At 47.7% G+C, this 14001-nt stretch overlaps 2 long non-coding RNA genes across 5 annotated transcripts in view; one reads left to right on the top strand and one right to left on the bottom strand.

Annotated features, from left to right (window-relative positions):
* The window catches only part of LOC137481529 (uncharacterized), a 76472-nt gene that overhangs the window by 4330 nt on the left and 58141 nt on the right, over window positions 1-14001 (bottom strand). For all 4 annotated transcript variants that reach the window (XR_011003523.1, XR_011003524.1, XR_011003522.1 and 1 more), the window contains one exon: window positions 2418-2562. This is a non-coding gene — a long non-coding RNA (uncharacterized lncRNA). The remainder of the gene's footprint in view (window positions 1-2417; window positions 2563-14001) is intronic.
* On the top strand, window positions 3789-4794 carry LOC137481533 (uncharacterized). The gene is made up of 2 exons (XR_011003530.1): window positions 3789-4479; window positions 4592-4794. It is a non-coding gene; the product is annotated as an uncharacterized lncRNA (long non-coding RNA).

Below are 14001 nucleotides of genomic sequence, written 5' to 3'. Positions count from 1 at the left end.
CTAAAGGGCAGGACCATAACTCATGCTCCTAGTGCTAAATAACACCCGGCACTCCTTGCACAGGAATCCTGCTGCCTGCTGCACGGACCCAGGACCACCAGCCTTGGCAGGTCCAGGGCCCCACAACGGAAATGTATCAGCAGCTGGGACTGGCTCAGAAAAATAGATTGGAGTCCTTCTATCTAGAAGAAGGATGTTGGGAAGAATATATAACAAAGATCTATAAAATCAGAAGTGTCATAGGAAGGTGATTAAGGAGTAACTGTTGTGGCCTTTTCCAAGAAAACAGTGGAATTTATCAGGGGACAGGCTCAAAACAAGCCAAAGGAGGTGGCTTCTTATCAAGCATGGTCAAACAGGGGAACTCACTGCTACAGGACTTTGCAGAAGCTGGATAAGATCTGAGTTACAGAATTAGTTTGATAAGTTATGGATGAAAATTCCTCAAGGGCTGTTAAACACAAAGGCTCCCCCTTGGGCTCAGGAAGCCCCTTCAGCACAGAAGGTGCATGAGCATCTTGGTGAATCTCACAAGCTTCCCCTGTTCTTCCCAGGAGGAAAGAGCTCTGTCCTAGACAAGGCCATAAGCTGCTGCCAGACACAGAGCCAGGTGGAACACTGTTCTGCCACAGAATAGTGTTATATTTTTATGTAATAAGGCTTGATGCTTAATTGGGAGGTTTGTAAAAGAAAGTTGAGAGCTCGGCTGTTTTTTCTGCCACTTTCACACTGAAATCAACAGCAAGGCTCAGCTGAATTTGGTATCAGTGGGTAGAGAGGGAAGGGAAGGGAAGGGAAGGGAAGGGAAGGGAAGGGAAGGGAAGGGAAGGGAAGGGAAGGGAAGGGAAGGGAAGGGAAGGGAAGGGAAGGGAAGGGAAGGGAAGGGAAGGGAAGGGAAGGGAAGGGAAGGGAAGGGAAGGGAAGGGAAGGGAAGGGAAGGGAAGGGAAGGGGAGTAGGAAGAAGCAGAGTGTCATTCCCACACTGCCATGCTGTCCTTGCACAAATCAACACATGATCATCCATATGCATATGCAGAATAAAACAAAGGCACATGCTGACCCTCTCCCGCGTTCATCCATCTGCCAGCATCCACAAACACAGACAAAGGCACACACATCCTGCTCCCACCTTCGCTGTGGGCAGTTGGAATGAGGGCTTGCCCACATGCTGGGCTGACTCCTCACACACAGAACAATGGATGATGTGGGAGTAAATGGAACAACATCTTGTAACTTTCCTTCAAATGCAATAAATGTAATCGATGCATTGTGTTCATATATATTGCAATGTATGTATCACTAGATATATGAACATATTCATAGGAATATATTTATCATCACCACATCAAATGAAACAAAATGTCGCCACTTTGACTAATAAGGGGGACACCCCCCAACTCTATTTTAAATGCTGTCCTCTGAGCTGCTGCTTAGACAAATCAGCAGTGCTGAGCATCCAATATGCTGGTACCTGGTGCTCCAATGTCAAAAGTATCTGGTTTATTCTACCAGAATCCCAAGCATATTTCACTAGCAAATTGTTAAAATAGACATATTTTTTTAATGGCTTATGTGGTGCTGAAGGGACAAGCGGATACCAGGTTAAGCAAGTAATGCTGCAGTGTGCAGCAGCAGGAGTGCCTCGGGTTTTCAGGATCACCTCTCCTCACCCCTGTTTGCCATGTGGATCCAAAGGGGACCTTGTGGCTGGAGTGCACTGAGGAATGCTGGTGCCTGAGCGGACATCAGGCAGACAGCCTGATGGCTGCAGAGGTGGGAGCAGTGTGCGTTTCCAGGCTCACACACAGGGGAGCACACTGAGCAAAGGGTCTGACTTCTACAGCTTCTGAAATACAGGGGTCGGTGGTGGGGCAGGGGCAAACAGACCCAGCATGGGGTAGACCGGCATAGGCTGCCCAGCAGGCCTCCAGCAGGAACAAGGGTGCTCCCACCCTGATGTCCAGGAGCAAGCTGAGGGTTTTGTACACAGCAGCATGGCTGAACAGGTCTGAGCAATTCTAATATCCTGGCTCACAGCATGTAAATGTCACCACTAGCCAGGACAGCTCTGCCCTGAGGCGGTTTTTTTTGTGGCCATCCTCTTCTTGTCTCTCCCAGGTCAGCAGCAGAGCAACACCCACAACATCTGTGCATGACAGCCATCACACCCCCACAGCAACTGCAATCCCACCACCCATTCACAGCCAGCAGAGCTGTAGCCATCTCCCTGCTGCCTCCATCTTCCCCTCCTCACTGGGAGGTGACAGACTCTACTCTCACATCTTCAGCCCTTCCTTATGCTGCCATGTAAACAAGAGCAGCAGATTATTATTATTATTCCTGTGAATGCATCAAATAGAGTTCCCTTCTCAGCAGCCTGGGCTGCTGAACTAGAGTGGACTGGTATCTTCTCCTACCTGCTCCAAGCTCCCTTCTGTAGCTGGTGGCTGGCCCCCAGGTCCTGGCTGAGCTGCTGCTCTGGCTGCATTTCTGATCCAGGTCTGCCTGCCTCTCCCTCTGCTTGGTCTGCAGTTGATAGATCCTCTGCTCTTGAGCATCCAGCTATTGACCCGCCCAGGGAAAGAAAGAAAAAATGGAAAAAAAAAATCAATTAATACTAAACGGCTTAACAAAACCCCGAACAGCACAGACCTGATGCTGCCGGGGGTGGGGATTGGCAGGAGGAGACACCCGCCGCACATTAGCTGCAAAAATCTGATGTTCTGGGGACAGGAAGCCAATATGGTAGGTGTGATTTGACATGCTTGCCCGCAGCAGGCAGACATGTCCAGCTCGGGAAAGCAGAAACCCTGCTGACTGGGCACCTGCCCCTGCTCACAGAAGGGGTGTCAGACTCCCACAGTGAGGAAAGCAAAGAGCAGCTGAGCAAGACCAAAATTATTCTAACCAGTAACCAAACACCCAGCTCCTGTTGCAGCTGCGTGTTGAGCTCTTCAGGCATTTTCCCTGTGTCTGCTGTCCTCAGAGCAGAGCAGAAGGGGCTCAGGCACCCCACAGCCTGTCCATCTGCCTGAACAGAGCAGCTCTAAGGGTTCAGCGTATTCACTTCTTGGTGTCCCAGCTCTAAGGTGTTTGCACAAGGCAGAAACAGGGAAGAATCATAGCTGGCAACCAAGGAGCATTAGCATGACAAGACTCAAGTACTGACCCCAGTGCGGAGCCACTCTCCCCAGTACCTTGGCCATTTACTCCTCAGGGATGCTGCTCATCTTCTTGTGATGGGCAAGAGAAGCCGCAGTCAGCAGGCACTGTATGGCTCCTGCCCTGCTAAGGATGGGGAGGCAAGAGAAAATGCTGCCCATGTAGCTTAGGAGTTGATCTGCTTGGTGGTTTAAATTCAGCGTAAGAACTCCTCTGCATTGCTGGCTGGGGATTGCCCTGCCATAACAAGGGTCCTGCATGCAGGTGAGAACAGCATCCTTCTTCTGCTGCTCGGATATACCTGGAAGCAGCCCTGTATCCTGGAGAAAGGGGTCTCCAGAGCTTCTTGCAAGCACTGCCTGGCCACTACCACCTTGGCTCAAGCTGGCAGCCCTCCTGCCCTCAGGCGGGCCCTGCTGCATGGGGGGGCTCTCCCAAGAGCTCTCTCTGTCTGGGCATGTGTCCATCTGTCCTTCCAGCACTACTATTGCCTTTGGACCCACTTGTGCTCCACACTGCTGCCAGGAACAGATGAGTGCTGCCAGCAACACCGCCAGCATCCAGCAACACTGGCAGCAACAGAGGGGCCTCATCAATGTTCACTGACTTGCTAAACCTACAGAAGATTTTGATATTAATTAATGCTAACTGATTAGTAAAATATATTTATTGAAGACTGTCACCCAGATGTCAACATTCAATAAATATACTAATAAACAATTTGCATGTAATTAACACGAAATCATGTTAATGTCGACATTAAAGATGTATTTCAGCACACAAAGGCACTGCACAGCCCATGGTGCCAGGTTTTTGGCTTCCACAGATGGGGCTGAGTGGTGTGCCAGGTCACAGAGGGGCACTGGGAGGTCCTTGGCAGAAGGGTGAGCATCCACCAGCAGCAGGAGACTGGATAGATTCCGAAACCATAGGCTCACAAAGCTTTGTCAACAGGGATAATGAGAGATACATTAGAGATGGAGAGGAGCTGATGTCTCCCCCTCATCATCCCCCTCCCCCCAGCTGCCAGGCAGGTGAGAGGGTTTGGGAGGCAGAGTGATTCTAGGATTTCCAGTGCAATGAAGCTCCCTGCCAGCTCTCGGGCACCAGTGACAACAGGGCATGTCACATGGCTCCGTGGAGCAGCATCTGCCTGTGGGCCCGAGGTCACCAAGCGGTGCATCCTGCCCAAAGCAGCACTGCCTGCCCTAGCTTCCCTCCTTCCCATGCCATTCAGACAAGCCCACCTTTCTTCTATGCCAGTGCAGCCCCACGCAGCGATGTGCTTGCAGCAGGAAAGAAGATGGCATGTTTAGGGTGAGCCTCACCCACCCCCACCCCCACCCCTTCTCCCCTCATTTAAGTGGAATCAATTGTGCCATTTCTGCTTTGCTTTTCAAAAGCAATTACTTTCATGTCATTTTTACAGACATGCACGGAGAGCGAGAGAGTGAGGGCTTGATTATGCCCCCTCCCATCCCCATCGTATGGCTTCCGCAGTGGTGGTGAAGTATTAAATTAAATGAGGTATCTATGGAGCAGCGATGGTTTCAGGTCAGAGGCGCTATGGAAAGCTGTATGCTGCACTGCTCCTGTATATGTAAATGGATATATTAAAACCACTGATGTCAACTTGCAGCACTCATCTCTTCTGCTCTCGGGTGATCAAAGCTGATTGCAGAGGCAATTACTGCGAAGGAAAAGAAAATCACGGCCTCCTGCTCATCCCTGAGCTACTGGAGTTTAATTGCTTAGTGTAGCTGAAGCTGCCTCTCCATCTCCCTGGTATGCACACACACATGTGGGAGCATTTCATGCCTAGAGACAGACAGGAATGGGCATTTTTGGGGATGGGTGAAGAGAAGAACCTGAAGCAGGGGAAGACCACAACATGAAAAATAATGATGCCTAAAAATGAATTAGACCACTACAGCAGGCAGGGCTGTATCTTAGAAAGCTGTCGGATCGATAGCACAGGGAAACAGGGCAGCATAAATACATGCCTGTGAGACAGCCTCTCCTGTTCTGTGGTCTCTGGTCCAAGATTTACAGTAAGGCTGCTTCAGTCTTTTACAGAATGTGGCTAATCAGACTCCCAGATTCTGGTGACACAGGTAAGAATCATGACCCCCTGTTTTACAGCTGAAATCACATGAAGGGAAGATGTTGGTGCTGTCCTGGGGAGTCCCAGCTCCTCACCCTGGTCTTACCTTTGTGCTTCACGTGGGATTCCGCAGGTGCACCACGAAGGCAGAGGACACTTTAGGCAGGGAACGCTGTACTGCAAGCACAACGCTTGGCCAAGCTGCCATCAGCCCTGTGCCACACACCTGCCCAGACTGCCCATCTGTACCACGGGGTCACCTCAGTGCTGCTCAGGCTTTGGCTGTGGAGCCTGACCAGTTCTGAAGCAGGGCTGAGCATGTGCTCTTTGTATGCACACCTGTACCTGGCCTGAAGCAGGGCTGTGCACAGTGTAAGGCAGCAGATTTGCCACTAACATGTAACAGGGGAGCAGAAGGGCAATAAAGAAGGTCGGGAGGGGGGCAAACAAAATACCTGCCTTCCCACCTGAAGGAAGCCACAGCCACCCCTGTGCAGGGGTGTTGGCACCACACTTGCACAAGGCAGGAGAGTCCCTGAGGATGTTCTGTCTGCTGTAACCCAGTTCTCTCTGATGGCTGTGGCTCTCCCTCCCAGCCTTGGCCAGGGTGAGCACTCCTGTGAAACCATCCTCACCTGACACCTGGAGAATAGGACAGATCCAGAGAAATCCAGGTGCTGCAGTGCACAGCCAGAGTAGCCACCAGCAGCAATTCCCTCAAAGGCAGAGGCACAAAAATGCCTAATGGTGAAAGCAGTTCTACCATCCCACAGCCGCAGCTGGGAACGATGAGTCTGGCCCCCAGCAGAAAGTGTTTACAAAATTATAAGTGCTAAGTTACTTCTGAATGTTTGACCCTTGAGGGTTTTGCTTTTGTGCTTTTCTCCTGAAGCACTGAAAAGTGAAGGACAGGGTTTTTTTAATTGCAACCAAAGCCTGAGATTCTGTTCTTCCTGCTTGATTTTAACACAGGAGCTTCAAAAAATCAACAGAAAATCAGGAAACCCAGAACCGAGCCTTGTGATCTGCTCTGGCTGCAGGAGTGCCAGAAGCCCACAGCAGTGCTGCCAGGCCCCTGCCCATGGGTGGGCTCTGCCACGCGGCCTCCTCCCTGCCTTGTGAATCCAGATTTTCAACTCAAGGGTGCAATTCCTTTTTTATGAGCTGCCTGTCTCTTTTTGTTTAGCTAAGAGTGGTTGGAGCCCTTCCCCCACCTCCTTTTCCACTGCTGCTCTGGTTTTATTCAATTCAACACTTGAGGGAACTGCAGATGAAATGTCTCTGAATCTAAATTGCCAGCGATAGATCTAACAGCCTTTTTCCCTCTCCCCTCCCTGAACTCCCCTCAGACAGAAAGCTCCAGCACATTGTCTCCAGCTGCAGAACTGCAGCACCAGGATGGGAACACGGCAGGGAGGGCATGGGGTGCAGGCAGGTGAGGGGACTGGAGAGCCCCTCACTGCTGGTTGTGCCTGTGCCTGTGTGCCCAAGCACTGGTATGGGGCTTGTGATGCTAGGTGGGCAAATGGTGTAGGAAAGGCTCGGAAAGGCTAAACTTTTTCTTTCCATGGGGAAAACCTTTGACCTTAGAGCATAGAAAAGTAGCCAAAAAGAAAAATAAGGCAAAGAGAAAGGAGGAATCAAAGCTGGAAGACACAGAGGAATTAGGAGCCCGAAGGAGTCTGTACATGGGGAAGAGGCTCTTGAGCAGTCCTGTGGAGCAGCTCCCTCCACAGAGTTGGGATTCATGGCATTATCTTCATGCTGGGGAAATTAAATTATTTTTGTCCTTTGGCTGCAGAGAAAATTAATAAAATATTGTCAGAATATTACTGAAACAATAATTTTTTTTTTCTGAGTTTGGAGACAGAAGGTGAAGCATTAAGTGTAATGAGAAATTAAATACTTCACTGGACTCTAAAGCCTGGTAATACTGAAACCTAAAGACAATGGCTTAAAAACATTAACTTTGCAATGTCAATATTATTCTATGGAAAAGATCGGTTAGTGTGTTAGTCCACAACTGTAAATGGTGCCCATTTCCACTCAGGTAATAAAAACCATAACTGACCTCTGTCTTGCTCCCATAGTCCTTAAGTCACATTCACTCCTCATACACAGGTGGTATGGAAAATTCCTTCCCAATGGAAGGAGATATTGAAAACAAAACAAATGGAGTATAAAAATAAACATACCAAGAAGCATCATGCTGACTGCATTACAGATTTTCATACTTAATTAAAAGAAAATCTGCCTTTGGGTATCTGTTAGGAGAACAGAATCCTGCTGTAGAATCTGTGGCCGGTCCAGGGTCTGGAACTGTGCAGGTTTCCACGGAAATATGGCTCATTATTTGCAGTGAGAGCTTCCTTGTCACAAGAGGTTTTCTGCTGTGGATCCAGCATTTTTACACCTGTCATGAGGAATAATCAGACAGCCTGGCTTTGTTTGAAGCACTGGAAAGGGGACTGCTGGGAAAATGTGTGTTTTCACACATTGTGTGCGAAAAGGAGCAGAAAAGGGATCATATGGCAACATCTGAACACCACCAAGACAGTCCCTCTGGCAGCGCTCTGGATTGCATCAGTGGAAAAGTCGGGGTTTTCTGATGAAACAAGAAATCTGCTACTGGGCAGCTCAGATAACATAAATCTTCCCTGCCTGACATTCCTGTGTCCTGATTCCCTGCGCGAAGGGTGCAAACGTGTTCCTCCCACCACTCATTCCCCCTTGCTGCAGCATCCCTCATCTCTGGCTGGAGTATCAGGTGATGACACATGAAACACCGGGTACTGGGCACACACTGAAGTGACAAGCACAGGGTCTGGTGTTCAGGAGCAATGGATCTGTGCAGCTTCTGTGAGCATCACATGGATGCTGGATGCTGAGGAAGGGGAAGCAGAAGCTGTAAAATTACTACACTCATCATTGACAGGCACATGCTCTCGCAAGAGTGAGGGGAAGCCCAGAAAAAAAAGATGAATGCTGGACTGAATAGACAGAGGAGCACAGATAAACACAGGAGTAAGCAAAGACCTTAAACATTTAGCAGCTTATTCTGAGGGCCTGGTGGCTACAGTGATGTTACTGCCAAGCTGCAAACCAGAGCAGTTTGTGATGGAAGATCATTGACACAGAAATCAACCCAGTTGCTCAGTGTCTGGGTGAAGAACAGCACCAAAAAGGGCCTCCACACTCCAGCTGGTTTTCACCTCTTTACCACTGCCATGAGACAGTCCCGATGCTCACATCTGTGCCTCTACTGCAGCAGCTTCGAGCACCTACCTGCTTCCACTGACTGACCATGGCTGCAGGCAAGTGTGGAAATACTGAATAACAGCCAAGAACTTCACTGGAAAAACCCTCAAGGAAATTCTTGAGATTTCTTGAGGACACAAATTCCCCAAGGAAACACCTAAGATGCAAATATGAGAACTTGATACATATGTCTGTATGATCCTGCTGTTCGCTTTAAAGTCAGTTTCTATATGTCCACTGGAGACCAAGGACATGCAAAAAAAACCCCATAGGTGTAGGCTGTGGCTTTTGAAGCTGCTGCCAATGACTCCGTGGTTGCTTTAGGGACAGCTGAGGCACATCTGTCAATACTGAGAGGCCTATCATCTCTGGATAATGAAATACACAGTACTTATAAACACTGTAATAGAAACCTTTTCTGTGAACATGTTGCAGCCATGATACAGAGCCCCACTTCACCCATTTTCATGGCTGAGGCTTTAGCAAGGAAGCAAACCCCAGCTCCAGTCTCCTTTTCAGGCTGTATGAGTTGTCTACGCAAACCACCCACCACACCCCAGACACCCCTGATTCTGCAGCTCAGCATGAGCCCTCATGAAAACAGCTCTTCTGAGGGGACAGGAATTCCCAGCACATGCTCTCGCTTACTGAACACCCCTCTGAATCCTGCATTTAAGAAAGGTCACTTGTCTGGATCAAGGCCTGCAGATGAGAGAATGCAGCTTGAGCTAAAGCAAGTAGATGGCCCCTGTAGACTGTAAGAGCAGACAGGCAAAGGGCTCCAGAGCAGTGCAATGCAGCAGAGAGGAGACACTGATCTTACCTGGGCTAAAACCTGCTCTCCCAAACAGCAGGACTGAGCTGAGCTGTGGGAGGGAACAGCAGCACGGTGCCTTCACAGCCCTGGTACAGGCAGGTCCAGCTGCAGGAGCCTGGCACAGGGTCCCATGGCGTGGCAGTCCCATGGGCAGATTGAGGGCTGGCAGTGGAGCCCCTCTCCCTCTGAAGAGCTCCCAATGGCAGTGATGTTCTCAAAGAACCTCATCAGCCATTGCTGACGGGTTTCAAGGTGAGATGGAAAAGTATCACACAGCTGAAAGTAAAAGATAGGAGGAAGACTTTAACCTCACTCTACAATCGTGCTAGCTTTGTCAGAATAAAAGTCAGAGCTAAATCCTGCTGCCTCACAACTTCCCACTCCAGAAAGTGCTCAGGCACAGACGTTTTCCATTGGCTGCCCATTGCAGCATAAGGGAGAGACTCCAACATCGTATCAACACAGCAGCACCACCAACAAATGCTGCAGCAGTAATGGAAGGCTGTCATGTGCAAAAGCAACAAGGTCACACGATATGTCCAAGAGCCCTTGGAAAGGCAAAGGCTCTCAAGATATTGCAGAGGGAAGCTCAGAATTGCTCTCAGTTCATTAGGCTTTGCCTGAGGGGTTTTCTTCCAATATTAACTACAAACAAGCTTAAGGTTTTGTGCATGCAATGCAGAAAGGTGAACGGGAAGGTTTACCAAAAGCCATTTGTAAATATGCTAAGGCAATTCATATCTGTTTTTAAAACTCATCAAATATCCTGTGTACTAAGTCACCTTAAACAAGAACGTTGAAAAAGATCTGTCAATACAAGAGCATCTTTTTCTGCATAGAAATTTTACATCAATGCTGGCTAGGAGTCTGTGCATAAATTACACATCGCAGAACACACAGTGCAATTTCCTTCCCTCCAGGCACTGACACTGTGTTCCCCTGCAGCCCGCCTGTTCCTCCGAGCTTTATGACCCCGGTGAGATGAGCTCTCGCTGTTTTTTTCCTCGTTACATTCTGATATTTCAAAGCATGGCCTGTTCTCACTCCCATCTCCCTGCTTCACATTATTAATGAATTGGAAAGCAGACATCATTAGTTTTTGGAGACCATTTCTTTTAAAATTTACAGAACCCTTCATCTGAATCCCCAGAGCCAGTCTGCTGTTCTCATCTTGGAATCTTATTAGCATCATATCTCCTGGATCCTGCCATGCAAACTGCATTGCTATGCACTTTCCAGCACTTGACCCTTTTGCGGACGGAATTAATTTTCTCTTTGAAGCCAGAGCAGCATGCTGTTGTGCTTGTTAAAGGAATAAAACTCATGGTGGAAGAGAGGAAATAAGCAGAGGTTATTCTCAGTTAAATATAGGCCACAATGAGTTTTATATAGGCAGGCTGAGAGAGATTGGCCAAAAGAAATAATAGATTGATGACGCTTTATTACCAGAAACATTTCCCAAAATAGCAGGCAAACAAACTGATGGATAATGCTCACTGGGAATTTCTGAGTTTATAGATTCTCCTCTTCAGCAGCATTACCCTTCTTTGCAACAATCTGAATCTGCCACCTGTTTCTGTATCCAAAATACCCCCTGACTTCTGGTGAATTAATGGTGACTTTTGGTGGAATTAATCTGAAAAATGCAAAGAACCAGAAGTTGCTTCTTGCTCCCGGCAATGGAAAGGTGCCCAGCTTCCTATGAAGTGCTTAAATTAAAGCCCTGGTACAAAGAGCTCTTTCTCTAAAAGAGTGTAATATCTAGCACCCCAAGAACATCCGTGTCATTGCTACTGTCCCCTTAAAAGGCACAATGTCCCTAACACCTGAAGTAAAGTAGTACTAGCAAATGTGAAGTGTTTGTTGCTCAGTCTGGGCTATTTCTTATTGCACAGGACTCCTGGAACTGAAAAACGCCCCTCCCTCATCTGCAGTGTTTTTACAATTTTGCTTCTGCTGTCTGGTTTCAGCAGCAGTCTTTACTATGACTGCTCTAGAGGAAATTTCTTAGATGAAGACTTCCTCTCTCTCCAAAAACTCATCAGGAATATGTTAAGAAAAACTGCAGAAGTTTATTTAAGTAACTTCTTGCAAAAAATACAGAGCCAGAGAGCCCAGAACAGTAGAGCAAGTCTTACACCTTCACTATCAGAAATGGGACCAGGCTGGACTCAGGAACTGGAACAGGTCTTGCATGGTTCACACAACTGGCCGTGGGGTGGGTCACCAGTTTGAATCAATAGCTGACTGGATTGCTCTTTTCTTATGGCTGGGCAGTGGTCCAAGTGAAAGGAGGAAAGAGGAATCCAGCTCATCCCAATCACACAAGGAAACCACAACCCTGGAGTCCTACTCATGTCATGGAGTCTAAAGGAAGAGTAAAAGCTTCTGAGCCAGGCAGGACTGGAAGCAATTCATTCCTCTCTGCACACACCTGCTCTGTCCATCAGAGCCAGCCCAGAGGTCAGCCCTGGACATGGTCTTTGCCTTTGAAGGTTGGTTTTACCTCATTTAGCTCGCAAACAGCCACATCCTGACAGCACCATCCAGGCACTTCTTCCAGCACTCCAGAGGCCATGTCAGAGGCATACCCAGCACCCCAATCACCTCTCCCGCCCCTTCCTATCTTGCCATGTCCCATAACATTGGTCTGCCTGGGAAAGAAAAGATCCCAGGCACAGGTACCTCAGGCAGTGGTTAGACAGTGCCTCATGGTGTACAGCAAACCCAAATCTATTTTCCAGGCTACTGTGCTAGTAACACTGGGTGAGCAAGTATCATGTCCATTATCTTATCCTTTAACCTGTCCTCCAAAGAGCTGGTACTCACTCTTTTCTCCCTATTTACTCTTCACCTTCTGCAAACACGGCAGTTGGTGCAGAATTCGTCAGGCAAACGGTGTTACGGCAGCAGCACGAGTGCCAGAGACAGACTGGCAAGAACTTATGAATAGCACAGTGGATGATCTATAGCCAAAGCCATGGGCAAGTGCTAGCCATTAGTCTGGGCGCTGGTAATGCACTCCCTGAGTCCATTACTCACCAATCCATCAGGCAGCCTGCTACAGACAGAGAGATTCCAGCACTTCTAAATCTGTAAAGCGATGGCTGGCAGCCTGCACTACATGCCCTAGGTTACAAGGGCATGGAGGAAGACAATTCATTTTATGTCATAGCCAGTATTTCTTCTTCTCCTTTTCTGTGTGTACTTAAGAAATGGACCTCCTATTATCTGCAGATTGATAGCCAAGAGAATGCTCTGGTGTCTCTGATCACATTTACTACTGAGAAAGCTTTCAAAGGATGATGAACCTCGCAGTTCTCATTAGGTGGACTAAGTATGGAAACATGCACAAGTGCAGATGGAATTTCTGAATTTATGAACAGTGCTTACAGTAGAACTATTTCAGAAAAACACTACAATTACAAGACATTATTGGAACATTGGATATGACAGAGTCAAGGTTGCCAGCATAATCTGGGATCTTCTGCATAAGCATTTGCTATGGGCTCTGATGCACATCTCACACTTTCCTGTACTTATTAATTCATACATGCACAGAAAAGGCATCAGTCAGTGCTTCCTACCACAACTTCGTGTGTGGCTCCTGCTCCAACTTGCATTTAGTGTCCACTTTTCAAACCTCTCACAGAACTTTGCTATTAATCTGCTTGTGGAATTTCTATGACATTCATCTCTCTCATTCTCCAAGGGCAGTCCCTAATCTCAACACCCCTGCAAGAAAAAAGTTTTATCATCTGCACTTTCCAAGTGCCAAGCAGAGACAGAGAGACTCAAGCGCAAGACTTGTCCTCTAATTTTAGGTGGTTGGTTCAAGGTGCCTAGTTGTAATTTGTGAAGCACTTAACAACTTTATAGCACTTCATATGTTTCAAGCAAAACTGTGAGTGCTCAGCAATTCTGCAAAGAAATACATTCCTGCTCCAGCTGTGGAAGACAAGGAGTTATCTGTAAGGATCCTGGCTTGCCTGCTGCCTGCAGTAACACAACAACCACTACAACCCTATGGCTGTACCTGTCACTAAAGCCAACTCCCCAGCGAGGCAGTGCTGAAGCCACTGCTTGCCATCCACCAATACTTTCAGCTTCCACAACAGCGGGGTGAGGAATCCCTCACATGACAACCACGAACCACGTTTGCCACATTCTGATACATTTCCATTGCAGGATCTGTGCACACAGCAGGTCACCAAAGAACAGGTGAACACTCATACCTGAGGCTGGGCTGAATCACACTAACATGGCAGGCTCTGTGGTTTAGGAATGTAGGTCAGGAAATGGCAAGCAATCAAAAAGAGAATCTTTCATAGAAAATGTCAATACTACTTTTATGTAACAAAATAAGTCAATATTTACATGTAAATTAAACACAGGAACTTTACAAATTACTATATAAATAGGAAATTAATTTTGAATACCTGGTTCTAGGAACCTTTTTAACTTTCCCTTGCCACAGCCAAAGTCTGTAATGATAAACACACCAAACCCTCCTTCTTCTCCAACCTGATGCTGTTTTCTCTGTCCACAGCTGCCTCAACATCTGTTTTAACTTTGTATTCAGGAGTCTGAGCATAAATAGGAAATGCCACTCTTGTCCAACACAGGTGGATTCAGGTTGCAGTAAGCGCCCGAAATTTCT

The sequence above is a fragment of the Anomalospiza imberbis genome, chromosome 12 (assembly GCF_031753505.1).
Source record: "Anomalospiza imberbis isolate Cuckoo-Finch-1a 21T00152 chromosome 12, ASM3175350v1, whole genome shotgun sequence".
Lineage (NCBI taxonomy): Eukaryota > Metazoa > Chordata > Aves > Passeriformes > Viduidae > Anomalospiza > Anomalospiza imberbis.
The sequence above is the reverse complement of the archived record's forward strand: the minus strand, read 5'-3'. Positions and strand labels throughout refer to the sequence as shown.